The sequence below is a fragment of the Scyliorhinus torazame genome, chromosome 20, assembly GCF_047496885.1.
Source record: "Scyliorhinus torazame isolate Kashiwa2021f chromosome 20, sScyTor2.1, whole genome shotgun sequence".
NCBI classification, from domain to species: Eukaryota; Metazoa; Chordata; class Chondrichthyes; order Carcharhiniformes; family Scyliorhinidae; genus Scyliorhinus; species Scyliorhinus torazame.
The window spans coordinates 88,536,592-88,563,960 of NC_092726.1; the positions used below are offsets into that span (position 1 = coordinate 88,536,592).

The window sequence follows — 27,369 nt, forward strand, 5'->3', positions numbered from 1 at the left end:
GAGGGGAGTGAGAGTGGGAGACAGTGAGGGGAGTGAGAGTGGGAGACAGTGAGGGGAGTGAGACTGAGAGACAGTAAGGGGAGTGAGAGTGGGAGACAGTGAGGGGTGAGAGTGGGAGACAGTGAGGGGAGAGAGAGTGGGAGACAGTGAGGGGTGTGAGAGTGGGAGACAGTGAGGTGAGTGAGAGTGGGAGGCAGTGAGGGGAGTGAGAGTGGGAGACAGTGAGGGGAGTGAGAGTGGGAGACAGTGAAGGGAGTGAGAGTGGGAGACAGTGAGGGGAGTGCGACTGGGAGACAGTGAGGTGAGTGAGAGTGGGAGACAGTGAGGGGAGCGGGACTGGGAGACAGTGAGGGGAGTGAGAGTGGGAGACACTGAGGGGAGTGAGAGTGAGAGACAGTGAGTGAGTGAGAGTGTGAGACCGTGAGGGGATTGAGAGTGGGAAAGAGTGAGGGGAGTGAGAGTGGGAGACAGTGAGGGGAGTGAGAGTGGGAGACAGTGAGGGGAGTGAGAGTGGGAGACAGTGAGGGGAGTGAGAGTGAGAGACAGTGAGTGAGTGAGAGTGGGAGACAGTGAGGGGGGTGAGAGTGGGAGAGAGTGAGGGGAGTGAGAGTGGGAGAGAGTGAGGGGAGTGAGAGTGGGAGACAGTGAGGGGAGTGAGAGTGGGAGACAGTGAGGGGAGAGAGAGTGGGAGAGAGTGAGGGGAGTGAGAGTGGGAGACAGTGAGGGGAGTGAGAGTGGGAGACAGTGAGGGGAGAGAGAGTGGGAGAGAGTGAAGGAGTGAGAGCAGGAGACAGTGAGGGTGTGAGAGTGGGTTGAGAGTGAGGCGAGTGAGAGTGGGATACAGTGAGGGCTGTTAGTGTGGGAGACAATGAGGTGTGCGAGAGTGGGAAACAGTGTGTGGGTGAGAGTGAGGGACAGTGAGGGGAGTGACAGTGGGTGACATTGAGGGGAGTGAGAGTGGGAGACAGTGAGGTGTGCGAGAGTGAGAGACAGTGAGTGAGTGAGAGTGTGAGACAGTGAGGGGATTGAGAGTGGGAGAGAGTGAGGGGAGTGAGAGTGGGAGACAGTGAGGGGAGTGAGAGAGGGAGACAGTGAGGGGAGTGAGAGTGGGAGACAGTGAGGGGAGTGAGAGTGAGAGACAGTGAGTGATTGAGAGTGTGAGACAGTGAGGGGAGTGAGAGTGGGAGAGAGTGAGGACAGTGAGAGTGGGAGACAGTGAGGGGAGTGAGAGTGGGAGACAGTGAGGGGAGAGAGAGTGGGAGAGAGTGAGGGGAGTGAGAGTGGGAGACAGTGAGGGGTGCGAGAGTGGGAGACAGTGAGGTGAGTGAGAGTGGGAGACAGTGAGGAGGGTGAGAGTTGGAGACAGTGAGGAGGGTGAGAGTGGGAGACAGTGAGGGTAGTGAGAGTGAGAGACAGTGAGGGGAGTGAGAGTGGGAGACAGTGAGGGGAGTGAGAGTGGGAGACAGTGAGGGGAGTGAGAGTGGGAGACAGTGAGGGGAGAGAGAGTGGGAGAGAATGAAGGAGTGAGAGCAGGAGACAGTGAGGTGAGTGAGAGTGGGAGCTAGTGAGGGGAGTGAGAGTGGGAGACAGTGAGGGGAGTGAGAGTGGGAGACAGTGAGGGGTGTGAGAGTGTGAGACAGTGAGGGGAGTGAGAGTGGGAGACAGTGAGGGGTGTGAGAGTGGAAGACAGTGAGGGGAGTGAGAGTGGGAGACAGTGAGGGGAGTGAGAGTGGGAGACAGTGAGGATGGTGAGAGTGGGAGACAGTGAGGGGAGTGAGAGTGAGAGACAGTGAGGGGAGTCAGAGTGGGAGACAGTGAGGGGAGTGAGAGTGAGAGACAGTGAGGGGAGTGAGAGTGGGAGACAGTGAGGGGAGTGTGAGTGGGAGACAGTGAGGGGAGTGAGAGTGGGAGACAGTGAGGGGAGTGAGAGTGGGAGACAGTGAGGGGAGTGAGAGTGGGAGACAGTGAGGGGAGTGAGAGTGGGAGACACTGAGGGGAGTGAGAGTGGGAGACAGTGAGGGGAGTTAGAGTGGGAGACAGTGAGGGGAGTGAGAGTGGGAGACAGTGAAGGGAGTGAGAGTGGGAGACAGTGAGGGGAGTGCGACTGGGAGACAGTGAGGTGAGTGAGAGTGGGAGACAGTGAGGGGTGAGAGAGTGGGAGACAGTGAGGGGAGTTAGAGTGGGAGACAGTGAGGGGAGCTTGACTGGGAGACAGTGAGGGGTGTGAGAGTGGGAGACACTGAGGGGAGTGAGAGTTAGAGACAGTGAGTGAGTGAGAGTGTGAGACCGTGAGGGAATTGAGAGTGGGAAAGAGTGAGGGGAGTGAGAGTGGGAGTCAGTGAGGGGAGTGAGAGTGGGAGACAGTGAGGGGAGTGACAGTGGGAGACAGTGAGGGGAGTGAGAGTGAGAGACAGTGAGTGAGTGACAGTGGGAGACAGTGAGGGGGGTGAGAGTGGGAGAGAGTGAGGGGAGTGAGAGTGGGAGAGAGTGAGGGGAGTGAGAGTGCGAGACAGTGAGGGGAGTGAGAGTGGGAGACAGTGAGGGGAGAGAGAGTGGGAGAGAGTGAAGGAGTGAGAGCAGGAGACAGTGAGGGTGTGAGAGTGGGTTGAGAGTGAGGCGAGTGAGAGTGGGATACAGTGAGGGGTGTTAGTGTGGGAGACAGTGAGGTGTGCGAGAGTAGGAAACAGTGTGTGGGTGAGAGTGAGAGACAGTGAGGGGAGTGAGAGTGGGTGACATTGAGGGGAGTGAGAGTGGGAGACAGTGAGGTGTGCGAGAGTGAGAGACAGTGAGTGAGTGAGAGTGTGAGACAGTGAGGGGATTGAGAGTGGGAGAGAGTGAGGGGAGTGAGAGTGGGAGACAGTGAGGGGAGTGAGAGAGGGAGACAGTGAGGGGAGTGAGAGTGGGAGACAGTGAGGGGAGTGAGACTGAGAGACAGTGAGTGAGTGAGAGTGTGAGACAGTGAGGGGAGTGAGAGTTGGAGAGAGTGAGGACAGTGAGAGTGGGAGACAGTGAGGGGAGTGAGAGTGGGAGACAGTGAGGGGAGAGAGAGTGGGAGAGAGTGAGGGGAGTGAGAGTGGGAGACAGTGAGGGGTGCGAGAGTGGGAGACAGTGAGGTGAGTGAGAGTGGGAGACAGTGAGGAGAGTGAGAGTTGGAGACAGTGAGGAGGGTGAGAGTGGGAGACAGAGAGGGTAGTGAGAGTGAGAGACAGTGAGGGGAGTGAGAGTGGGAGACAGTGAGGGGTGAGAGAGTGGGAGAGAATGAAGGAGTGAGAGCAGGAGACAGTGAGGTGAGTGAGTGGGAGCTAGTGAGGGGTGTGAGAGTGTGAGACAGTGAGGGGAGTGAGAGTGGGAGACAGTGAGGGGTGCGAGAGTGGGAGACAGTGAGGGGAGTGAGAGTGGGAGACAGTGAGGATGGTGAATAGTGGGAGACAGTGAGGGTAGTGAGAGACAGTGAGGGGAGTCAGAGTGGGAGACAGTGAGGGGAGTGAGAGTGGGAGACAGTGAGGGGAGTGAGAGTGGGAGACAGTGAGGGGAGTGAGAGTGGGAGACAGTGAGGGGAGTGAGAGTGGGAGACAGTGAAGGGAGTGAGAGTGGGAGACAGTGAGGGGAGTGCGACTGGGAGACAGTGAGGTGAGTGAGAGTGGGAGACAGTGAGGGGAGAGAGAGTGGGAGACAGTGAGGGGAGTTAGAGTGGGAGACAGTGAGGGGAGCGGGACTGGGAGACAGTGAGGGGAATGAGAGTGGGAGACACTGAGGGGAGTGAGAGTGAGAGACAGTGAGTGAGTGAGAGTGTGAGACCGTGAGGGGATTGAGAGTGGGAAAGAGTGAGGGGAGTGAGAGTGGGAGACATTGAGGGGAGTGAGAGTGGGATACAGTGAGGGGTGTTAGTGTGGGAGACAATGAGGTGTGCGAGAGTAGGAAACAGTGTGTGGGTGAGAGTGAGAGACAGTGAGGGGAGTGAGAGTGGGTGACATTGAGGGGAGTGAGAGTGGGAGACAGTGAGGTGTGCGAGAGTGAGAGACAGTGAGTGAGTGAGAGTGTGAGACAGTGAGGGGATTGAGAGTGGGAGAGAGTGAGGGGAGTGAGAGTGGGAGACAGTTAGGGGAGTGAGAGAGGGAGACAGTGAGGGGAGTGAGAGTGGGAGACAGTGAGGGGAGTGAGAGTGAGAGACAGTGAGTGAGTGAGAGTGTGAGACAGTGAGGGGAGTGAGAGTGGGAGAGAGTGAGGACAGTGAGAGTGGGAGACAGTGAGGGGAGAGAGAGTGGGAGAGAGTGAGGGGAGTGAGAGTGGGAGACAGTGAGGGGTGCGAGAGTGGGAGACAGTGAGGTGAGTGAGAGTGGGAGACAGTGAGGAGAGTGAGAGTTGGAGACAGTGAGGAGGGTGAGAGTGGGAGACAGTGAGGGTAGTGAGAGTGAGAGACAGTGAGGGGAGTGAGAGTGGGAGACAGTGAGGGGAGAGAGAGTGAGAGACAGTGAGTGAGTGAGAGTGTGAGACCGTGAGGGGATTGAGAGTGGGAAAGAGTGAGGGGAGTGAGAGTGGGAGACAGTGAGGGGAGTGAGAGTGGGAGACAGTGAGGGGTGTGAGAGTGGGAGACATTGAGGGGAGTGAGAGTGGGAGACAGTGAGGGGAGTGAGAGTGGGAGACAGTGAGGGGAGTGAGAGTGAGAGACAGTGAGTGAGTGAGAGTGGGAGAGAGTGAGGGGAGTGAGAGTGGGAGAGAGTGAGGGGAGTGAGAGTGGGAGTGAGTGAGGTGAGTGAGAGTGGGAGACAGTGAGGGGAGTGAGAGTGGGAGACAGTGAGGGGAGAGAGAGTGGGAGAGAGTGAAGGAGTGAGAGCAGGAGACAGTGAGGGTGTGAGAGTGGGTTGAGAGTGAGGCGAGTGAGAGTGGGATACAGTGAGGGGTGTTAGTGTGGGAGACAATGAGGTGTGCGAGAGTAGGAAACAGTGTGTGGGTGAGAGTGAGAGACAGTGAGGGGAGTGAGAGTGGGTGACATTGAGGGGAGTGAGAGTGGGAGACAGTGAGGTGTGCGAGAGTGAGAGACAGTGAGTGAGTGAGAGTGTGAGACAGTGAGGGGATTGAGAGTGGGAGAGAGTGAGGGGAGTGAGAGTGGGAGACAGTGAGGGGAGTGAGAGAGGGAGACAGTGAGGGGAGTGAGAGTGGGAGACAGTGAGGGGAGTGAGAGTGAGAGACAGTGAGTGAGTGAGAGTGTGAGACAGTGAGGGGAGTGAGAGTGGGAGAGAGTGAGGACAGTGAGAGTGGGAGACAGTGAGGGGAGAGAGAGTGGGAGAGAGTGAGGGGAGTGAGAGTGGGAGACAGTGAGGGGTGCGAGAGTGGGAGACAGTGAGGTGAGTGAGAGTGGGAGACAGTGAGGAGAGTGAGAGTTGGAGACAGTGAGGAGGGTGAGAGTGGGAGACAGTGAGGGTAGTGAGAGTGAGAGACAGTGAGGGGAGTGAGAGTGGGAGACAGTGAGGGGAGAGAGAGTGGGAGAGAATGAAGGAGTGAGAGCAGGAGACAGTGAGGGGAGTGAGAGTGAGAGACAGTGAGTGAGTGAGAGTGTGAGACAGTGAGGGGAGTGAGAGTGGGAGAGAGTGAGGACAGTGAGAGTGGGAGACAGTGAGGGGAGAGAGAGTGGGAGAGAGTGAGGGGAGTGAGAGTGGGAGACAGTGAGGGGTGCGAGAGTGGGAGACAGTGAGGTGAGTGAGAGTGGGAGACAGTGAGGAGAGTGAGAGTTGGAGACAGTGAGGAGGGTGAGAGTGGGAGACAGTGAGGGTAGTGAGAGTGAGAGACAGTGAGGGGAGTGAGAGTGGGAGACAGTGAGGGGAGAGAGAGTGGGAGAGAATGAAGGAGTGAGAGCAGGAGACAGTGAGGTGAGTGAGAGTGGGAGCTAGTGAGGGGTGTGAGAGTTGGAGACAGTGAGGAGGGTGAGAGTGGGAGACAGTGAGGGTAGTGAGAGTGAGAGACAGTGAGGGGAGTGAGAGTGGTAGACAGTGAGGGGAGAGAGAGTGGGAGACAGTGAGGATGGTGAATAGTGGGAGACAGTGAGGGTAGTGAGAGACAGTGAGGGGAGTCAGAGTGGGAGACAGTGAGGGGAGTGAGAGTGGGAGACAGTGAGGGGTATGAGAGTGGGAGACAGTGAGGGGAGTGAGAGTGGGAGACAGTGAGGGGAGTGAGAGTGGGAGACAGTGAAGGGAGTGAGAGTGGGAGACAGTGAGGGGAGTGCGACTGGGAGACAGTGAGGTGAGTGAGAGTGGGAGACAGTGAGGGGTGAGAGAGTGGCAGACAGTGAGGGGAGTTAGAGTGGGAGACAGTGAGGGGAGCGGGACTGGGAGACAGTGAGGGGAATGAGAGTGGGAGACACTGAGGGGAGTGAGAGTGAGAGACAGTGAGTGAGTGAGAGTGTGAGACCGTGAGGGGATTGAGAGTGGGAAAGAGTGAGGGGAGTGAGAGTGGGAGACATTGAGGGGAGTGAGAGTGGGAGACAGTGAGGGGAGTGAGAGTGGGAGACAGTGAGGGGAGTGAGAGTGAGAGACAGTGAGTGAGTGAGAGTGGGAGAGAGTGAGGGGAGTGAGAGTGGGAGAGAGTGAGGGGAGTGAGAGTGGGAGTGAGTGAGGTGAGTGAGAGTGGGAGACAGTGAGGGGAGTGAGAGTGGGAGACAGTGAGGGGAGAGAGAGTGGGAGAGAGTGAAGGAGTGAGAGCAGGAGACAGTGAGGGTGTGAGAGTGGGTTGAGAGTGAGGCGAGTGAGAGTGGGATACAGTGAGGGGTGTTAGTGTGGGAGACAATGAGGTGTGCGAGAGTAGGAAACAGTGTGTGGGTGAGAGTGAGAGACAGTGAGGGGAGTGAGAGTGGGTGACATTGAGGGGAGTGAGAGTGGGAGACAGTGAGGTGTGCGAGAGTGAGAGACAGTGAGTGAGTGAGAGTGTGAGACAGTGAGGGGATTGAGAGTGGGAGAGAGTGAGGGGAGTGAGAGTGGGAGACAGTGAGGGGAGTGAGAGAGGGAGACAGTGAGGGGAGTGAGAGTGGGAGACAGTGAGGGGAGTGAGAGTGAGAGACAGTGAGTGAGTGAGAGTGTGAGACAGTGAGGGGATTGAGAGTGGGAGAGAGTGAGGGGAGTGAGAGTGGGAGACAGTTAGGGGAGTGAGAGAGGGAGACAGTGAGGGGAGTGAGAGTGGGAGACAGTGAGGGGAGTGAGAGTGAGAGACAGTGAGTGAGTGAGAGTGTGAGACAGTGAGGGGAGTGAGAGTGGGAGAGAGTGAGGACAGTGAGAGTGGGAGACAGTGAGGGGAGAGAGAGTGGGAGAGAGTGAGGGGAGTGAGAGTGGGAGACAGTGAGGGGTGCGAGAGTGGGAGACAGTGAGGTGAGTGAGAGTGGGAGACAGTGAGGAGAGTGAGAGTTGGAGACAGTGAGGAGGGTGAGAGTGGGAGACAGTGAGGGTAGTGAGAGTGAGAGACAGTGAGGGGAGTGAGAGTGGGAGACAGTGAGGGGAGAGAGAGTGAGAGACAGTGAGTGAGTGAGAGTGTGAGACCGTGAGGGGATTGAGAGTGGGAAAGAGTGAGGGGAGTGAGAGTGGGAGACAGTGAGGGGAGTGAGAGTGGGAGACAGTGAGGGGTGTGAGAGTGGGAGACATTGAGGGGAGTGAGAGTGGGAGACAGTGAGGGGAGTGAGAGTGGGAGACAGTGAGGGGAGTGAGAGTGAGAGACAGTGAGTGAGTGAGAGTGGGAGAGAGTGAGGGGAGTGAGAGTGGGAGAGAGTGAGGGGAGTGAGAGTGGGAGTGAGTGAGGTGAGTGAGAGTGGGAGACAGTGAGGGGAGTGAGAGTGGGAGACAGTGAGGGGAGAGAGAGTGGGAGAGAGTGAAGGAGTGAGAGCAGGAGACAGTGAGGGTGTGAGAGTGGGTTGAGAGTGAGGCGAGTGAGAGTGGGATACAGTGAGGGGTGTTAGTGTGGGAGACAATGAGGTGTGCGAGAGTAGGAAACAGTGTGTGGGTGAGAGTGAGAGACAGTGAGGGGAGTGAGAGTGGGTGACATTGAGGGGAGTGAGAGTGGGAGACAGTGAGGTGTGCGAGAGTGAGAGACAGTGAGTGAGTGAGAGTGTGAGACAGTGAGGGGATTGAGAGTGGGAGAGAGTGAGGGGAGTGAGAGTGGGAGACAGTGAGGGGAGTGAGAGAGGGAGACAGTGAGGGGAGTGAGAGTGGGAGACAGTGAGGGGAGTGAGAGTGAGAGACAGTGAGTGAGTGAGAGTGTGAGACAGTGAGGGGAGTGAGAGTGGGAGAGAGTGAGGACAGTGAGAGTGGGAGACAGTGAGGGGAGAGAGAGTGGGAGAGAGTGAGGGGAGTGAGAGTGGGAGACAGTGAGGGGTGCGAGAGTGGGAGACAGTGAGGTGATTGAGAGTGGGAGACAGTGAGGAGAGTGAGAGTTGGAGACAGTGAGGAGGGTGAGAGTGGGAGACAGTGAGGGTAGTGAGAGTGAGAGACAGTGAGGGGAGTGAGAGTGGGAGACAGTGAGGGGAGAGAGAGTGGGAGAGAATGAAGGAGTGAGAGCAGGAGACAGTGAGGGGAGTGAGAGTGAGAGACAGTGAGTGAGTGAGAGTGTGAGACAGTGAGGGGAGTGAGAGTGGGAGAGAGTGAGGACAGTGAGAGTGGGAGACAGTGAGGGGAGAGAGAGTGGGAGAGAGTGAGGGGAGTGAGAGTGGGAGACAGTGAGGGGTGCGAGAGTGGGAGACAGTGAGGTGAGTGAGAGTGGGAGACAGTGAGGAGAGTGAGAGTTGGAGACAGTGAGGAGGGTGAGAGTGGGAGACAGTGAGGGTAGTGAGAGTGAGAGACAGTGAGGGGAGTGAGAGTGGGAGACAGTGAGGGGAGAGAGAGTGGGAGAGAATGAAGGAGTGAGAGCAGGAGACAGTGAGGTGAGTGAGAGTGGGAGCTAGTGAGGGGTGTGAGAGTTGGAGACAGTGAGGAGGGTGAGAGTGGGAGACAGTGAGGGTAGTGAGAGTGAGAGACAGTGAGGGGAGTGAGAGTGGTAGACAGTGAGGGGAGAGAGAGTGGGAGACAGTGAGGATGGTGAATAGTGGGAGACAGTGAGGGTAGTGAGAGACAGTGAGGGGAGTCAGAGTGGGAGACAGTGAGGGGAGTGAGAGTGGGAGACAGTGAGGGGTATGAGAGTGGGAGACAGTGAGGGGAGTGAGAGTGGGAGACAGTGAGGGGAGTGAGAGTGGGAGACAGTGAAGGGAGTGAGAGTGGGAGACAGTGAGGGGAGTGCGACTGGGAGACAGTGAGGTGAGTGAGAGTGGGAGACAGTGAGGGGTGAGAGAGTGGCAGACAGTGAGGGGAGTTAGAGTGGGAGACAGTGAGGGGAGCGGGACTGGGAGACAGTGAGGGGAATGAGAGTGGGAGACACTGAGGGGAGTGAGAGTGAGAGACAGTGAGTGAGTGAGAGTGTGAGACCGTGAGGGGATTGAGAGTGGGAAAGAGTGAGGGGAGTGAGAGTGGGAGACATTGAGGGGAGTGAGAGTGGGAGACAGTGAGGGGAGTGAGAGTGGGAGACAGTGAGGGGAGTGAGAGTGAGAGACAGTGAGTGAGTGAGAGTGGGAGAGAGTGAGGGGAGTGAGAGTGGGAGAGAGTGAGGGGAGTGAGAGTGGGAGTGAGTGAGGTGAGTGAGAGTGGGAGACAGTGAGGGGAGTGAGAGTGGGAGACAGTGAGGGGAGAGAGAGTGGGAGAGAGTGAAGGAGTGAGAGCAGGAGACAGTGAGGGTGTGAGAGTGGGTTGAGAGTGAGGCGAGTGAGAGTGGGATACAGTGAGGGGTGTTAGTGTGGGAGACAATGAGGTGTGCGAGAGTAGGAAACAGTGTGTGGGTGAGAGTGAGAGACAGTGAGGGGAGTGAGAGTGGGTGACATTGAGGGGAGTGAGAGTGGGAGACAGTGAGGTGTGCGAGAGTGAGAGACAGTGAGTGAGTGAGAGTGTGAGACAGTGAGGGGATTGAGAGTGGGAGAGAGTGAGGGGAGTGAGAGTGGGAGACAGTGAGGGGAGTGAGAGAGGGAGACAGTGAGGGGAGTGAGAGTGGGAGACAGTGAGGGGAGTGAGAGTGAGAGACAGTGAGTGAGTGAGAGTGTGAGACAGTGAGGGGATTGAGAGTGGGAGAGAGTGAGGGGAGTGAGAGTGGGAGACAGTTAGGGGAGTGAGAGAGGGAGACAGTGAGGGGAGTGAGAGTGGGAGACAGTGAGGGGAGTGAGAGTGAGAGACAGTGAGTGAGTGAGAGTGTGAGACAGTGAGGGGAGTGAGAGTGGGAGAGAGTGAGGACAGTGAGAGTGGGAGACAGTGAGGGGAGAGAGAGTGGGAGAGAGTGAGGGGAGTGAGAGTGGGAGACAGTGAGGGGTGCGAGAGTGGGAGACAGTGAGGTGAGTGAGAGTGGGAGACAGTGAGGAGAGTGAGAGTTGGAGACAGTGAGGAGGGTGAGAGTGGGAGACAGTGAGGGTAGTGAGAGTGAGAGACAGTGAGGGGAGTGAGAGTGGGAGACAGTGAGGGGAGAGAGAGTGAGAGACAGTGAGTGAGTGAGAGTGTGAGACCGTGAGGGGATTGAGAGTGGGAAAGAGTGAGGGGAGTGAGAGTGGGAGACAGTGAGGGGAGTGAGAGTGGGAGACAGTGAGGGGTGTGAGAGTGGGAGACATTGAGGGGAGTGAGAGTGGGAGACAGTGAGGGGAGTGAGAGTGGGAGACAGTGAGGGGAGTGAGAGTGAGAGACAGTGAGTGAGTGAGAGTGGGAGAGAGTGAGGGGAGTGAGAGTGGGAGAGAGTGAGGGGAGTGAGAGTGGGAGTGAGTGAGGTGAGTGAGAGTGGGAGACAGTGAGGGGAGTGAGAGTGGGAGACAGTGAGGGGAGAGAGAGTGGGAGAGAGTGAAGGAGTGAGAGCAGGAGACAGTGAGGGTGTGAGAGTGGGTTGAGAGTGAGGCGAGTGAGAGTGGGATACAGTGAGGGGTGTTAGTGTGGGAGACAATGAGGTGTGCGAGAGTAGGAAACAGTGTGTGGGTGAGAGTGAGAGACAGTGAGGGGAGTGAGAGTGGGTGACATTGAGGGGAGTGAGAGTGGGAGACAGTGAGGTGTGCGAGAGTGAGAGACAGTGAGTGAGTGAGAGTGTGAGACAGTGAGGGGATTGAGAGTGGGAGAGAGTGAGGGGAGTGAGAGTGGGAGACAGTGAGGGGAGTGAGAGAGGGAGACAGTGAGGGGAGTGAGAGTGGGAGACAGTGAGGGGAGTGAGAGTGAGAGACAGTGAGTGAGTGAGAGTGTGAGACAGTGAGGGGAGTGAGAGTGGGAGAGAGTGAGGACAGTGAGAGTGGGAGACAGTGAGGGGAGAGAGAGTGGGAGAGAGTGAGGGGAGTGAGAGTGGGAGACAGTGAGGGGTGCGAGAGTGGGAGACAGTGAGGTGAGTGAGAGTGGGAGACAGTGAGGAGAGTGAGAGTTGGAGACAGTGAGGAGGGTGAGAGTGGGAGACAGTGAGGGTAGTGAGAGTGAGAGACAGTGAGGGGAGTGAGAGTGGGAGACAGTGAGGGGAGAGAGAGTGGGAGAGAATGAAGGAGTGAGAGCAGGAGACAGTGAGGGGAGTGAGAGTGAGAGACAGTGAGTGAGTGAGAGTGTGAGACAGTGAGGGGAGTGAGAGTGGGAGAGAGTGAGGACAGTGAGAGTGGGAGACAGTGAGGGGAGAGAGAGTGGGAGAGAGTGAGGGGAGTGAGAGTGGGAGACAGTGAGGGGTGCGAGAGTGGGAGACAGTGAGGTGAGTGAGAGTGGGAGACAGTGAGGAGAGTGAGAGTTGGAGACAGTGAGGAGGGTGAGAGTGGGAGACAGTGAGGGTAGTGAGAGTGAGAGACAGTGAGGGGAGTGAGAGTGGGAGACAGTGAGGGGAGAGAGAGTGGGAGAGAATGAAGGAGTGAGAGCAGGAGACAGTGAGGTGAGTGAGAGTGGGAGCTAGTGAGGGGTGTGAGAGTTGGAGACAGTGAGGAGGGTGAGAGTGGGAGACAGTGAGGGTAGTGAGAGTGAGAGACAGTGAGGGGAGTGAGAGTGGTAGACAGTGAGGGGAGAGAGAGTGGGAGACAGTGAGGATGGTGAATAGTGGGAGACAGTGAGGGTAGTGAGAGACAGTGAGGGGAGTCAGAGTGGGAGACAGTGAGGGGAGTGAGAGTGGGAGACAGTGAGGGGTATGAGAGTGGGAGACAGTGAGGGGAGTGAGAGTGGGAGACAGTGAGGGGAGTGAGAGTGGGAGACAGTGAAGGGAGTGAGAGTGGGAGACAGTGAGGGGAGTGCGACTGGGAGACAGTGAGGTGAGTGAGAGTGGGAGACAGTGAGGGGTGAGAGAGTGGCAGACAGTGAGGGGAGTTAGAGTGGGAGACAGTGAGGGGAGCGGGACTGGGAGACAGTGAGGGGAATGAGAGTGGGAGACACTGAGGGGAGTGAGAGTGAGAGACAGTGAGTGAGTGAGAGTGTGAGACCGTGAGGGGATTGAGAGTGGGAAAGAGTGAGGGGAGTGAGAGTGGGAGACATTGAGGGGAGTGAGAGTGGGAGACAGTGAGGGGAGTGAGAGTGGGAGACAGTGAGGGGAGTGAGAGTGAGAGACAGTGAGTGAGTGAGAGTGGGAGAGAGTGAGGGGAGTGAGAGTGGGAGAGAGTGAGGGGAGTGAGAGTGGGAGTGAGTGAGGTGAGTGAGAGTGGGAGACAGTGAGGGGAGTGAGAGTGGGAGACAGTGAGGGGAGAGAGAGTGGGAGAGAGTGAAGGAGTGAGAGCAGGAGACAGTGAGGGTGTGAGAGTGGGTTGAGAGTGAGGCGAGTGAGAGTGGGATACAGTGAGGGGTGTTAGTGTGGGAGACAATGAGGTGTGCGAGAGTAGGAAACAGTGTGTGGGTGAGAGTGAGAGACAGTGAGGGGAGTGAGAGTGGGTGACATTGAGGGGAGTGAGAGTGGGAGACAGTGAGGTGTGCGAGAGTGAGAGACAGTGAGTGAGTGAGAGTGTGAGACAGTGAGGGGATTGAGAGTGGGAGAGAGTGAGGGGAGTGAGAGTGGGAGACAGTGAGGGGAGTGAGAGAGGGAGACAGTGAGGGGAGTGAGAGTGGGAGACAGTGAGGGGAGTGAGAGTGAGAGACAGTGAGTGAGTGAGAGTGGGAGACAGTGAGGGGAGTGAGAGTGGGAGAGAGTGAGGACAGTGAGAGTGGGAGACAGTAAGGGGAGAGAGAGTGGGAGAGAGTGAGGGGAGTGTGAGTGGGAGACAGTGAGGGGTGCGAGAGTGGGAGACAGTGAGGTGAGTGAGAGTGGGAGACAGTGAGGAGAGTGAGAGTTGGAGACAGTGAGGAGGGTGAGAGTGGGAGACAGTGAGGGTAGTGAGAGTGAGAGACAGTGAGGGGAGTGAGAGTGGGAGACAGTGAGGGGAGAGAGAGTGGGAGAGAATGAAGGAGTGAGAGCAGGAGACAGTGAGGGGAGTGAGAGTGAGAGACAGTGAGTGAGTGAGAGTGTGAGACAGTGAGGGGAGTGAGAGTGGGAGAGAGTGAGGACAGTGAGAGTGGGAGACAGTGAGGGGAGAGAGAGTGGGAGAGAGTGAGGGGAGTGAGAGTGGGAGACAGTGAGGGGTGCGAGAGTGGGAGACAGTGAGGTGAGTGAGAGTGGGAGACAGTGAGGAGAGTGAGAGTTGGAGACAGTGAGGAGGGTGAGAGTGGGAGACAGTGAGGGTAGTGAGAGTGAGAGACAGTGAGGGGAGTGAGAGTGGGAGACAGTGAGGGGAGAGAGAGTGGGAGAGAATGAAGGAGTGAGAGCAGGAGACAGTGAGGTGAGTGAGAGTGGGAGCTAGTGAGGGGTGTGAGAGTGTGAGACAGTGAGGGGAGTGAGAGTGGGAGACAGTGAGGGGTGCGAGAGTGGGAGACAGTGAGGGGAGTGAGAGTGGGAGACAGTGAGGATGGTGAATAGTGGGAGACAGTGAGGGTAGTGAGAGACAGTGAGGGGAGTGAGAGTGGGAGACAGTGAGGGGAGTGAGAGTGGGAGACAGTGAGGGGAGTGAGAGTGGGAGACAGTGAGGGGAGTGAGAGTGGGAGACAGTGAGGGGAGTGAGAGTGGGAGACAGTGAGGGGAGTGAGAGTGGGAGACAGTGAAGGGAGTGAGAGTGGGAGACAGTGAGGGGAGTGCGACTGGGAGACAGTGAGGTGAGTGAGAGTGGGAGACAGTGAGGGGTGAGAGAGTGGGAGACAGTGAGGGGAGTTAGAGTGGGAGACAGTGAGGGGAGCGGGACTGGGAGACAGTGAGGGGAATGAGAGTGGGAGACACTGAGGGGAGTGAGAGTGAGAGACAGTGAGTGAGTGAGAGTGTGAGACCGTGAGGGGATTGAGAGTGGGAAAGAGTGAGGGGAGTGAGAGTGGGAGACAGTGAGGGGAGTGAGAGTGGGAGACAGTGAGGGGAGTGAGAGTGAGAGACAGTGAGTGAGTGAGAGTGGGAGAGAGTGAGGGGAGTGAGAGTGGGAGAGAGTGAGGGGAGTGAGAGTGGGAGTGAGTGAGGTGAGTGAGAGTGGGAGACAGTGAGGGGAGTGAGAGTGGGAGACAGTGAGGGGAGAGAGAGTGGGAGAGAGTGAGGAGGGTGAGAGTGGGAGACAGTGAGGGTAGTGAGAGTGAGAGACAGTGAGGGGAGTGAGAGTGGGAGACAGTGAGGGGAGAGAGAGTGGGAGAGAATGAAGGAGTGAGAGCAGGAGACAGTGAGGGGAGTGAGAGTGAGAGACAGTGAGTGAGTGAGAGTGTGAGACAGTGAGGGGAGTGAGAGTGGGAGAGAGTGAGGACAGTGAGAGTGGGAGACAGTGAGGGGAGAGAGAGTGGGAGAGAGTGAGGGGAGTGAGAGTGGGAGACAGTGAGGGGTGCGAGAGTGGGAGACAGTGAGGTGAGTGAGAGTGGGAGACAGTGAGGAGAGTGAGAGTTGGAGACAGTGAGGAGGGTGAGAGTGGGAGACAGTGAGGGTAGTGAGAGTGAGAGACAGTGAGGGGAGTGAGAGTGGGAGACAGTGAGGGGAGAGAGAGTGGGAGAGAATGAAGGAGTGAGAGCAGGAGACAGTGAGGTGAGTGAGAGTGGGAGCTAGTGAGGGGTGTGAGAGTTGGAGACAGTGAGGAGGGTGAGAGTGGGAGACAGTGAGGGTAGTGAGAGTGAGAGACAGTGAGGGGAGTGAGAGTGGTAGACAGTGAGGGGAGAGAGAGTGGGAGACAGTGAGGATGGTGAATAGTGGGAGACAGTGAGGGTAGTGAGAGACAGTGAGGGGAGTCAGAGTGGGAGACAGTGAGGGGAGTGAGAGTGGGAGACAGTGAGGGGAATGAGAGTGGGAGACAGTGAGGGGAGTGAGAGTGGGAGACAGTGAGGGGAGTGAGAGTGGGAGACAGTGAAGGGAGTGAGAGTGGGAGACAGTGAGGGGAGTGCGACTGGGAGACAGTGAGGTGAGTGAGAGTGGGAGACAGTGAGGGGTGAGAGAGTGGCAGACAGTGAGGGGAGTTAGAGTGGGAGACAGTGAGGGGAGCGGGACTGGGAGACAGTGAGGGGAATGAGAGTGGGAGACACTGAGGGGAGTGAGAGTGAGAGACAGTGAGTGAGTGAGAGTGTGAGACCGTGAGGGGATTGAGAGTGGGAAAGAGTGAGGGGAGTGAGAGTGGGAGACATTGAGGGGAGTGAGAGTGGGAGACAGTGAGGGGAGTGAGAGTGGGAGACAGTGAGGGGAGTGAGAGTGAGAGACAGTGAGTGAGTGAGAGTGGGAGAGAGTGAGGGGAGTGAGAGTGGGAGAGAGTGAGGGGAGTGAGAGTGGGAGTGAGTGAGGTGAGTGAGAGTGGGAGACAGTGAGGGGAGTGAGAGTGGGAGACAGTGAGGGGAGAGAGAGTGGGAGAGAGTGAAGGAGTGAGAGCAGGAGACAGTGAGGGTGTGAGAGTGGGTTGAGAGTGAGGCGAGTGAGAGTGGGATACAGTGAGGGGTGTTAGTGTGGGAGACAATGAGGTGTGCGAGAGTAGGAAACAGTGTGTGGGTGAGAGTGAGAGACAGTGAGGGGAGTGAGAGTGGGTGACATTGAGGGGAGTGAGAGTGGGAGACAGTGAGGTGTGCGAGAGTGAGAGACAGTGAGTGAGTGAGAGTGTGAGACAGTGAGGGGATTGAGAGTGGGAGAGAGTGAGGGGAGTGAGAGTGGGAGACAGTGAGGGGTGCGAGAGTGGGAGACAGTGAGGTGAGTGAGAGTGGGAGACAGTGAGGAGAGTGAGAGTTGGAGACAGTGAGGAGGGTGAGAGTGGGAGACAGTGAGGGTAGTGAGAGTGAGAGACAGTGAGGGGAGTGAGAGTGGGAGACAGTGAGGGGAGAGAGAGTGGGAGAGAATGAAGGAGTGAGAGCAGGAGACAGTGAGGTGAGTGAGAGTGGGAGCTAGTGAGGGGTGTGAGAGTGTGAGACAGTGAGGGGAGTGAGAGTGGGAGACAGTGAGGGGTGCGAGAGTGGGAGACAGTGAGGGGAGTGAGAGTGGGAGACAGTGAGGATGGTGAATAGTGGGAGACAGTGAGGGTAGTGAGAGACAGTGAGGGGAGTGAGAGTGGGAGACAGTGAGGGGAGTGAGAGTGGGAGACAGTGAGGGGAGTGAGAGTGGGATACAGTGAGGGGAGTGAGAGTGGGAGACAGTGAGGGGAGTGAGAGTGGGAGACAGTGAAGGGAGTGAGAGTGGGAGACAGTGAGGGGAGTGCGACTGGGAGACAGTGAGGTGACTGAGAGTGGGAGACAGTGAGGGGTGAGAGAGTGGGAGACAGTGAGGGGAGTTAGAGTGGGAGACAGTGAGGGGAGCGGGACTGGGAGACAGTGAGGGGAATGAGAGTGGGAGACACTGAGGGGAGTGAGAGTGAGAGACAGTGAGTGAGTGAGAGTGTGAGACCGTGAGGGGATTGAGAGTGGGAAAGAGTGAGGGGAGTGAGAGTGGGAGACAGTGAGGGGAGTGAGAGTGGGAGACAGTGAGGGGTGTGAGAGTGGGAGATATTGAGGGGAGTGAGAGTGGGAGACAGTGAGGGGAGTGAGAGTGGGAGACAGTGAGGGGAGTGAGAGTGAGAGACAGTGAGTGAGTGAGAGTGGGAGAGAGTGAGGGGAGTGAGAGTGGGAGAGAGTGAGGGGAGTGAGAGTGGGAGTGAGTGAGGTGAGTGAGAGTGGGAGACAGTGAGGGGAGTGAGAGTGGGAGACAGTGAGGGGAGAGAGAGTGGGAGAGAGTGAAGGAGTGAGAGCAGGAGACATTGAGGGTGTGAGAGTGGGTTGAGAGTGAGGCGAGTGAGAGTGGGATACAGTGAGGGGCGTTAGTGTGGGAGACAATGAGGTGTGCGAGAGTGGGAAACAGTGTGTGGGTGAGAGTGAGAGACAGTGAGGGGAGTGAGAGTGGGTGACATTGAGGGGAGTGAGAGTGGGAGACAGTGAGTTGTGCGAGAGTGGGAAACAGTGTGTGGGTGAGAGTGAGAGACAGTGAGGGGAGTGAGAGTGGGGCACAGTGAGGGGAGTGAGAGTGTGAGACAGTGAGGGGAGTGAGAGTGGGAGACAGTGAGGGGAGTGAGAGTGGGAGACAGTGAGGGGAGTGAGAGTAGGAGACAGTGAGGGGAGTGAGAGTGGGTGACAGTGAGGGAAGTGAGAGTAGGAGACAGTGAGGGGAGTGAGAGTGGGAGACAGTGAGGGGAGTGAGAGTGGGTGACAGTGAGGGGAGTGAGAATGAGAGACAGTGAGGGGAGTCAGAGTGGGAGACAGTGAGGGGAGTCAGAGTGGGAGACAGTGAGGGGAGTGAGAGTGGGTGACAGTGAGGGGAGTGAGAGTGGGAGACAGTGAGGGGAGTGGGACTGGGAGAAAGAGTGGCGAATGCGAGTGGGAGAGATTGAGGGGTGTGAGAGTGGGAGATAGTTATGGTAGTGAGACTGGGAGACAGTGAGGGGAGTGAGAGTGGGGCACAGTGAGGGGAGTGAGATTGGGAGACAGTGAGGGGAGTGAGAGTGGGAGACAGTGAGGAGAGCGAGAATGAGAGACAGTGAGGGGTTTTTGAGTGAGAGACAGTGAGGTGTGGGAGAGTGTGTGACAGTGAGGTGTATTAAGTTAGATGACAGTGAGTGGAGTGAGAGTGGGAGAGGGTGTGGGTTGTGAGAGTGGGATACAGTGAGACGAATGAGAGTGAGGAACCGTGAGGGGTGTTAGAGTGGGAGATAGTGAGGTTTCTGAGAGTTTGAGAAAGTGAGGCGAGTGAGAGTGGGAGACAGTGAGGGGAGTGAGAGTGGGAGACAGTGAGGGGAGTGAGAGTGGGAGACAGTGAGGGGAGTGAGAGTGGGAGACAGTGAGGTGAGTGAGAGTGGGAGACAGTGAGGGGAATAAGAGTGGGAGACAGTGAGGGGAGTGAGAGTGTGTGACAGTGAGGGGAGTGAGAGTGGGAGACAGTGAGGGGAGTGAGAGTGGGAGACAATGAGGGGAGTGAGAGTAGGAGACAGTGATGAGTGGAAGACAGTGAGGGGTGTGAGAGTGGGAGATAGTTAGAGGAGTGAGAGTGGGGCACAGTGAGAGTGGGAGACAGTGAGGGGAGTGAGAGTGGGAGACAGTGAGTGGTGTGAGAGTGGGGCACAGTGAGGTGCGTGAGAATGGGAGGCAGTGAGGCGAGTGAGAGTGGGAGACTGTGAGGGTAGTGAAAGTGGGAGACAGTGAGGAGTGTGAGAGTGGGAGACAGTGAGGGGAGTGAGAGTGAGAGAGAGTGAAGTAGTGAGTGGAGGAGACAACACACACTTCCATTAACACACACACTCTTCCAGTGACAAACGCATCCATTAACACACACACATCCAGTGACACACATCCATTAACACACACACTGATCCAGTGACACTCACATCCATTAGCACACATACATCCTTTAACACTGACATACATCCATTAAGACACACACATGAACACACTCACAGACATCCAGTGACACGCACACACATCCATTAACACACACTCATCCCGTGACACGCACACACATCCATTAACACACACTCATCCAGTGACACGCACACACATCCAGTGACACACACATCCATTAACACACACACAGAAACACACACACATCCAGTGACACGCACACACCTCCAGTGGCTCATACACATCCAGTGACACATACACATCCAGTGACACTCACATCCAACAACACATACACATCCATGAACACACACACACACATCCAGTGACACATACACATCCAGTGACACACGCATCCATTGCCGGACATACACATCCATTAACACACACACGAATCCATTAGCACACACATACGTCCACAAAACACACACACACAATAATGGAACATCAGGAAAGCAGCAGAGTAAATATTGCTGGGGTTGAAACCATTCTGCAATGTGGCTGATTTGAGAAGACTGCATCCCGCCTTCGGGCAGCAACAACAAGTGAGTGACAACCAAGTTGTTCTGGAAACCCGAGCGGTTTCTCTTTATACATTTGAACCTGGCTCACTGTGGTGCCTGTTTGGAACAATTTTATTTCATCTCTTTTCTCCCGCAGGATGTTGGACACTTCACTAACAGTGTTTTGGAGATTCAAGAATTGGTTTTCAACCCTGGTTTACTTCCCTCCTGCTGGATCAAAGTATTTTTAAAACTCCTAATTCAGCAAAGGATGATCAAGACAGAATTCGGAAAAAACACAATGGAGCAGGTGTATTATACGGTCTGTCTGAGAGGCCAGCGATTGGCTGCTCTCCAGGGAATTGGAAAGCGTCATAAACAACAGCTGTTGGAAGTGAGCGTCACTCAGTGTCCCCGCAGGACACAGACAGCTTTTCACAATACAAGAGCCGCCTTTACAAAATGTAAAATACAGCATAATTCTAGAAACAGGCTCAACGGCAGCGAGGCTCAAAGACAGTTATTACATTCATAGAGAGAAAATCAGCAACTATTGAAACATTCACCTGCAACAACAATCGAGTTGAGCATCCTGCCTTTCTAATCTGGCCACTGAATTCTATCAATCCCACTGAATTCTCTCAATCCCACTGAATTCTCTCAATCCCAATCTGTGCGCTGACTCTCAGCCGCCAGAGCTCATTTCAAACGCTCAAACAATCCAACAGTTTACGGACTGATTTAGTTCAGTTCTCTAACCCGCTGCCTGCGCCAAATCAAACACCCAGGTTTACCTGTCCGGCAGGCTGCAGCTGATCCATCTCCTTCACCCTGCAGCAGTGTTGTCCTGGGAAACAGGCAGCTTGGAGTTTCAGTGTGAACCAGGTGAGGATCCGCCCCGATTGACAAAGGGAGTTACAGACACGCCCCTTAAACTGGCATTCAGATCTTGAGCAGAAAAATATATTTAAATATCTAGCAATATTTAAATGGTATAGAAAACTTTTAAAAAGTTGTTACATTTTAAATACAATTAGCACTTCTAAAATGCGTTTAAAGCATAGAAACAGCGAAAAAATCATTACTCCGACAGTTTCGGGGTTCCTTTAAAACTATTAGTTCAGCAAAGAATCTGCAAAACTAACATCTGAAAAGCACAACGGGCTGCAAATGTTATCCGGTCTGTCTGTGAGGACAAAGATTCGTATTTTGTTCTGTGCTTTTCTTTTAAACTATTAAGTCAGCAAATATCAGCAAAACTGACTTTGAAAAGCACAATAGTTTGCGAATGTTACTCATTCCGCCTGACAGGGAGAGATTGACTTGTGTCCAGGGAATGGGAAAGCGTCATAAACAACAGATGTTGCAAGACAGCGTCGCTCAGTGTAACCGCAGGGGAGAGACCTCGGAGAGTTAAAATAAAGCTTTTCGTAATACAAGGGCGTACTTTACAAAACGTATAGTTTAGTACAATCAGGGAGACAAGCACAAGGATCGGGATGCTTGAATACAATTAATACACTTGTATGATAAAAATACAAATATTTCAACATTCACCGACAACCATAACCGAGTTGAGCATTCTGCTTTTCCAGCCTGCTCACTGAAATCTCTCAATCCCGATCTCTGTCTGTATCTCAGCCGTTTACACAATCTCCTTACTAATGCGTGTGAGATTGGGAGTTAGGTTTTGAGAGAGTGTGGGGTGTGAGAGTTGGAGGCAGTGAGGAAAGTGAGAGTTGAGGGTGAGGTGAGTAAGAGTGGGAGACGGTGAGGGGAGTAAGAGTGGAAGGCAGTGAGGGGAGTGAGAGTTGAGAGTGAGGTGTATGTTAGTGGGAGACAGTGATGGGAGTGAGAGTGGCAGACAATGAGGGGAGTTAGAGTGGGAGACAGTGAGGGGAGTTAGAGTGGTAGGCAGTGAGGGGTGTGAGAGTGGGGGACAGTGAGGTGAGTGAGAGTGCAGACAGTGAGGGATGTGAGACTGGGTGACAGTGAGGGGAGTGAGAGTGGGAGACAGTGAGGGGAGTGCGAGTGCAGGCAGTGAGGGGAGTGAGAGTGGGAGACCGAGAGGCGAATGAGAGTGGGACACAATGAGGTGTGTGAGCGTGGTAGATAGTGAGGGGTGTGAGAGTGGGAGATAGTGAGGAGAGCGAGAATGAGAGAGAGTGAGGGGTTTAAGAGTAAGAGACAGTGTGGTGTGGGAGAGTGGGTGAGAGTGAGGGATATTAAAGTAGGAGACAGTGAGGGGAGTGAGAGCGGGAGTGGGTGTGGGTTGTGAGAGTGGGAGCCAGTGAGGGGAATGAGAGAAGGAGACAGTGAGGAGAGTGGGATTTAGAGACAGTGAGGGGCGTGAGAGAGGGAAAGAGTGAGGGGAGTTACAGTGGGAGACAGCGAGGGGAGTGGGAGTGGGAGACAGTGAGGGGAGTGCGAGTGCAGGCAGTGAGGGGAGTGAGAGTGGGAGACCGAGAGGCGAATGAGAGTGAGACACAATGAGGTGTGTGAGCGTGGTAGATAGTGAGGGGTGTGAGAGTGGGAGATAGTGAGGAGAGCGAGAATGAGAGATAGTGAGGGGTTTAAGAGTAAGAGACAGTGAGGTGTGGGAGAGTGGGTGAGAGTGAGGGACATTAAGGTAGGAGACAGTGAGGGGAGTGAGAGCGGGAGAGGGTGTGGGTTGTGAGAGTGGGAGCCAGTGAGGGGAATGAGAGAAGGAGACAGTGAGGAGAGTGGGATTGAGAGACAGTGAGGGGCGTGAGAGAGGGAGAGAGTGAGGGGTGTGAGTGTGGGATACAGTGAGGCGAATGAGAGTGGGAGACAGTGAGGGATGTTAGAGAGGAAGACTGTGAGGGTTGTTAGAGTGAGAGACAGTGAGGGGAGTGAGAGTGGGAGACAGTGAGGGGAGTGAGAGTGGGAGACAGTGAGGGGAGTGAGAGTGGGAGACAATGAGGGGAGTGAGAGTGGGAGACAGTGAGGTGAGTGAGAGTGGGAGACAGTGAGGGGTGTGAGAGTGGGAGATAGTGAGGGGTGTGAGAGTGGGAGACAGTGAAGGGAGTGAGAGTGGGAGACAGTGAGGGGAGTGAGAGTGGGTGACTGTGAGGGGTGTGAGAGTGGGTGACAGTGAGGGGAGTGAGAGTGGGAGACAGTGAGGGGTGTGAGAGTGGGAGAAAGTGAGGGGAGTGAGAGTGGGAGGCAGTGAGGGATGTTAGAGAGGAAGACTGTGAAGGTTGTAAGAGTGGGAGACAGTGAGGTGCATGAGACTGGGAGAGAGTGAGGTGTTATAGAGTGGGAGTCAGTGAGGGGTCTGAGAGTGGAAGATAATGAGGGCTGTGAGAGTAGGTAACAGAGACGTTTGAGTGGGAGACAGTGAGGGTTGTGAGCGAGGGACACAGTGAGGAGTGAGGGTGGGATACAGTGAGGGAATGAAAGACGGGGACAGTAAAATGTGTGATGTTGGGAAAGAATGAGGTGTGTGAATGGGAGACAAAAAGTGGTGTGAGAATGGGACAGAGTAAGGGGTGTCAGAATTGAAGATAGTGAGGCGTGTGAGAGTGGGAGACTGTGAGGGGAGTGAGAGTGGGAGACAGTGAGGGGTGTGAGAGGGGGAGACACTGAGGGGAGTGAGAGGGAGAGACAGTGAGGGGTGTGTGAGTGGGTGACAGTGAGGGGTGTGAGAGTGGGTGACAGTGAGGGGAGTGAGAGTGGGAGACAGTGAGGGGAGCGAGAGGGAGAGACAGTGAGGGGTGTGAGAGTGGGAGACAGTGAGGGGAATGAGAGCGGGAGACAGTGAGGGGAGTGAAAGTGGGAGACAGTGAGGGGAGTGAGAGTGGGAGACAGTGAGGGGAGCAAGAGTCGGAGACAGTGAGGGGAGTGAGAGTGGGAGACTGTGATGTGTGTAAGAGTGGGAGACAGTGAGGGGAGTGAGAGTGCGAGACAGTGAGGGGAGTGAGAGTGGGTGACAGTGAGAGGAGTGAGAGTGGCAGACAGTGAGGGGAGTGAGAGTGGGAGACAGTGAGGGAGGTGAGAGTGGGAGGCAGTGAGGGGAGTGAGCACGGGAGACAGTGAGGGGTATGAGAGGGGGAGACACTGAGGGGAGTGAGAGGGAGAGACAGTGAGGGGTGTGTGAGTGGGTGACAGTGAGGGGTGTGAGAGTGGGTGACAGTGAGGGGAGTGAGAGTGGGAGACAGTGAGGGGAGTGAGAGTGGGAGACAGTGAGGGGAGTGAGAGTGGGAGACAGTGAGGGGAGTGAAAGTGGGAGACAGTGAGGGGAGGGAGAGTGGGAGACAGTGAGGGGAGCGAGAGTCGGAGACAGTGAGGGGAGCGAGAGTCGGAGACAGTGAGGGGAGTGAGAGTGGGAGACAGTGAGGGGAGTGCGAGTGCAGGCAGTGAGGGGAGTGAGAGTGGGAGACCGAGAGGCGAATGAGAGTGAGACACAATGAGGTGTGTGAGCGTGGTAGATAGTGAGGGGTGTGAGAGTGGGAGATAGTGAGGAGAGCGAGAATGAGAGATAGTGAGGGGTTTAAGAGTAAGAGACAGTGAGGTGTGGGAGAGTGGGTGAGAGTGAGGGACATTAAGGTAGGAGACAGTGAGGGGAGTGAGAGCGGGAGAGGGTGTGGGTTGTGAGAGTGGGAGCCAGTGAGGGGAATGAGAGAAGGAGACAGTGAGGAGAGTGGGATTGAGAGACAGTGAGGGGCGTGAGAGAGGGAGAGAGTGAGGGGTGTGAGTGTGGGATACAGTGAGGCGAATAAGAGTGGGAGACAGTGAGGGATGTTAGAGAGGAAGACTGTGAGGGTTGTTAGAGTGAGAGACAGTGAGGGGAGTGAGAGTGGGAGACAGTGAGGGGAGTGAGAGTGGGAGACAGTGAGGGGAGTGAGAGTGGGAGACAATGAGGGGAGTGAGAGTGGGAGACAGTGAGGTGAGTGAGAGTGGGAGACAGTGAGGGGTGTGAGAGTGGGAGATAGTGAGGGGTGTGAGAGTGGGAGACAGTGAGGGGAGTGAGAGTGGGAGACAGTGAGGGGAGTGAGAGTGGGTGACTGTGAGGGGTGTGAGAGTGGGTGACAGTGAGGGGAGTGAGAGTGGGAGACAGTGAGGGGTGTGAGAGTGGGAGAAAGTGAGGGGAGTGAGAGTGGGAGGCAGTGAGGGATGTTAGAGAGGAAGACTCTGAAGGTTGTAAGAGTGGGAGACAGTGAGGTGCATGAGAGTGGGAGAGAGTGAGGTGTTATAGAGTGGGAGTCAGTGAGGGGTCTGAGAGTGGAAGATAATGAGGGCTGTGAGAGTAGGTAACAGAGACGTTTGAGTGGGAGACAGTGAGGGTTGTGAGCGAGGGACACAGTGAGGAGTGAGGGTGGGATACAGTGAGGGAATGAAAGACGGGGACAGTAAAATGTGTGATATTGGGAAAGAATGAGGTGTGTGAATGGGAGACAAAAAGTGGTGTGAGAATGGGACAGAGTAAGGGGTGTCAGAATTGAAGATAGTGAGGCGTGTGAGAGTGGGAGACTGTGAGGGGAGTGAGAGTGGGAGACAGTGAGGGGTGTGAGAGGGGGAGACACTGAGGGGAGTGAGAGGGAGAGACAGTGAGGGGTGTGTGAGTGGGTGACAGTGAGGGGTGTGAGAGTGGGTGACAGTGAGGGGAGTGAGAGTGGGAGACAGTGAGGGGAGCGAGAGGGAGAGACAGTGAGGGGTGTGAGAGTGGGAGACAGTGAGGGGAATGAGAGTGGGAGACAGTGAGGGGAGTGAAAGTGGGAGACAGTGAGGGGAGTGAGAGTGGGAGACAGTGAGGGGAGCAAGAGTCGGAGACAGTGAGGGGAGTGAGAGTGGGAGACTGTGATGTGTGTAAGAGTGGGAGACAGTGAGGGGAGTGAGAGTGCGAGACAGTGAGGGGAGTGAGAGTGGGTGACAGTGAGAGGAGTGAGAGTGGGAGACAGTGAGGGGAGTGAGAGTGGGAGACAGTGAGGGAGGTGAGAGTGGGAGGCAGTGAGGGGAGTGAGCGCGGGAGACAGTGAGGGGTATGAGAGGGGGAGCCACTGAGGGGAGTGAGAGGGAGAGACAGTGAGGGGTGTGTGAGTGGGTGACAGTGAGGGGTGTGAGAGTGGGTGACAGTGAGGGGAGTGAGAGTGGGAGACAGTGAGGGGAGTGAGAGTGGGAGACAGTGAGTGGAGTGAGAGTGGGAGACAGTGAGGGGAGTGAAAGTGGGAGACAGTGAGGGGAGGGAGAGTGGGAGACAGTGAGGGGAGCGAGAGTCGGAGACAGTGAGGGGAGCGAGAGTCGGAGACAGTGAGGGGAGTGAGAGTGGGAGACAGTGAGTTGTGTAGGAGTGGGAGACAGTGAGGGGAGTGAGAGTGCGAGACAGTGAGGGGAGTGAGAGTGGGTGACAGTGAGAGGAGTGAGAGTGGGAGACAGTTAGGGGAGTGAGAGTGGGAGACATTGAGGGGAGTGAGAGTGGGAGACAGTGAGGGAGGTGAGAGTGGCAGACAGTGAGGGGAGTGAGCGAGGGAGACAGTGAGGTGAGTGAGAGTGGGAGACAGTGAGGGGAGTGAGAGTGGGAGACAGTGAGGTGTGTGACATTGGGAGACAGTGAGGGGAATGAGAGTGAAAAACAGTGATGGGTGTGAGATTGGGAGACAGTGAGGGGAGTGAAAGTGGGAGACAGTGAGGGGCGTGAGAGTGGGAGACAGTGAGGGGAGCGAGAGTGGGAGACAGTGAGGGGAGTGAGAGTGGGAGACAGTTAGGTGTGTAAGAGTGAGAGATAGTGAGGGGAGTGAGAGTGCGGGACAGTGAGGGGAGTGAGAGTGGGAGACAGTGAGGGGAGTGAGAGTGGGAGACAGTGAGAGGAGTGAGAGTGGGAGACAGTGAGGGGAGTGAGAGTGGGAGACAGTGAGGGGAGTGAGAGTGGGAAACAGTGAGGGGAGTGAGCGTGGGAGACAGTGAGGGGAGTGAGAGTGGGAGACAGTGAGGGGAGTGAGAGTGGTAGACAGTGAGGGGAGTGAGAGTGGGAGACAGTGAGGGGAGTGAGAGTGGGAGTCAGTGAGGAGTGTGAGAGTGGGAGACAGTGAAGGGAGTGAGAGTGGGAGACACTGAGGGGAGTGAGAGGGAGAGACAGTGAGGGGTGTGTGAGTGGGTGACAGTGACGGGTGTGAGAGTGGGTGACAGTGATGGGAGTGAGAGTGGGAGACAGTGAGGGAGGTGAGAGTGGGAGGCAGTGAGGGGAGTGAGCGCGGGAGACAGTGAGGGGTATGAGAGGGGGAGACACTGAGGGGAGTGAGAGGGAGAGACAGTGAGGGGTGTGTGAGTGGGTGACAGTGAGGGGTGTGAGAGTGGGTGACAGTGAGGGGAGTGAGCGTGGGAGACAGTGAGGGGAGTGAGAGTGGGAGACAGTGAGGGGAGTGAGAGTGGGAGACAGTGAGGGGAGTGAAAGTGGGAGACAGTGAGGGGAGGGAGAGTGGGAGACAGTGAGGGGAGCGAGAGTCGGAGACAGTGAGGGGAGCGAGAGTCGGAGACAGTGAGGGGAGTGAGAGTGGGAGACAGTGAGTTGTGTAGGAGTGGGAGACAGTGAGGGGAGTGAGAGTGCGAGACAGTGAGGGGAGTGAGAGTGGGTGACAGTGAGAGGAGTGAGAGTGGGATACAGTTAGGGGAGTGAGAGTGGGAGACAGTGAGGGGAGTGAGAGTGGGAGACAGTGAGGGAGGTGAGAGTGGCAGACAGTGAGGGGAGTGAGCGAGGGAGACAGTGAGGTGAGTGAGAGTGGGAGACAGTGAGGGGAGTGAGAGTGGGAGACAGTGAGGTGTGTGACATTGGGAGACAGTGAGGGGAATGAGAGTGAAAAACAGTGATGGGTGTGAGATTGGGAGACAGTGAGGGGAGTGAAAGTGGGAGACAGTGAGGGGCGTGAGAGTGGGAGACAGTGAGGGGAGCGAGAGTGGGAGACAGTGAGGGGAGTGAGAGTGGGAGACAGTGAGGTGTGTAAGAGTGAGAGACAGTGAGGGGAGTGAGAGTGCGGGACAGTGAGGGGAGTGAGAGT

At 55.9% G+C, this 27,369-nt stretch overlaps 1 long non-coding RNA gene across 1 annotated transcript in view; it reads right to left on the minus strand.

Annotated features, from left to right (window-relative positions):
- Nucleotides 1–20,301, minus strand: part of LOC140396762 (uncharacterized) — a 217,309-nt gene extending 197,008 nt beyond the window's left edge. The window contains exon 1 of the long non-coding RNA XR_011936628.1: nucleotides 20,152–20,301. This is a non-coding gene — a long non-coding RNA (uncharacterized lncRNA). The remainder of the gene's footprint in view (nucleotides 1–20,151) is intronic.
- Between the last annotated feature and the right edge of the window lie 7,068 nt (nucleotides 20,302–27,369).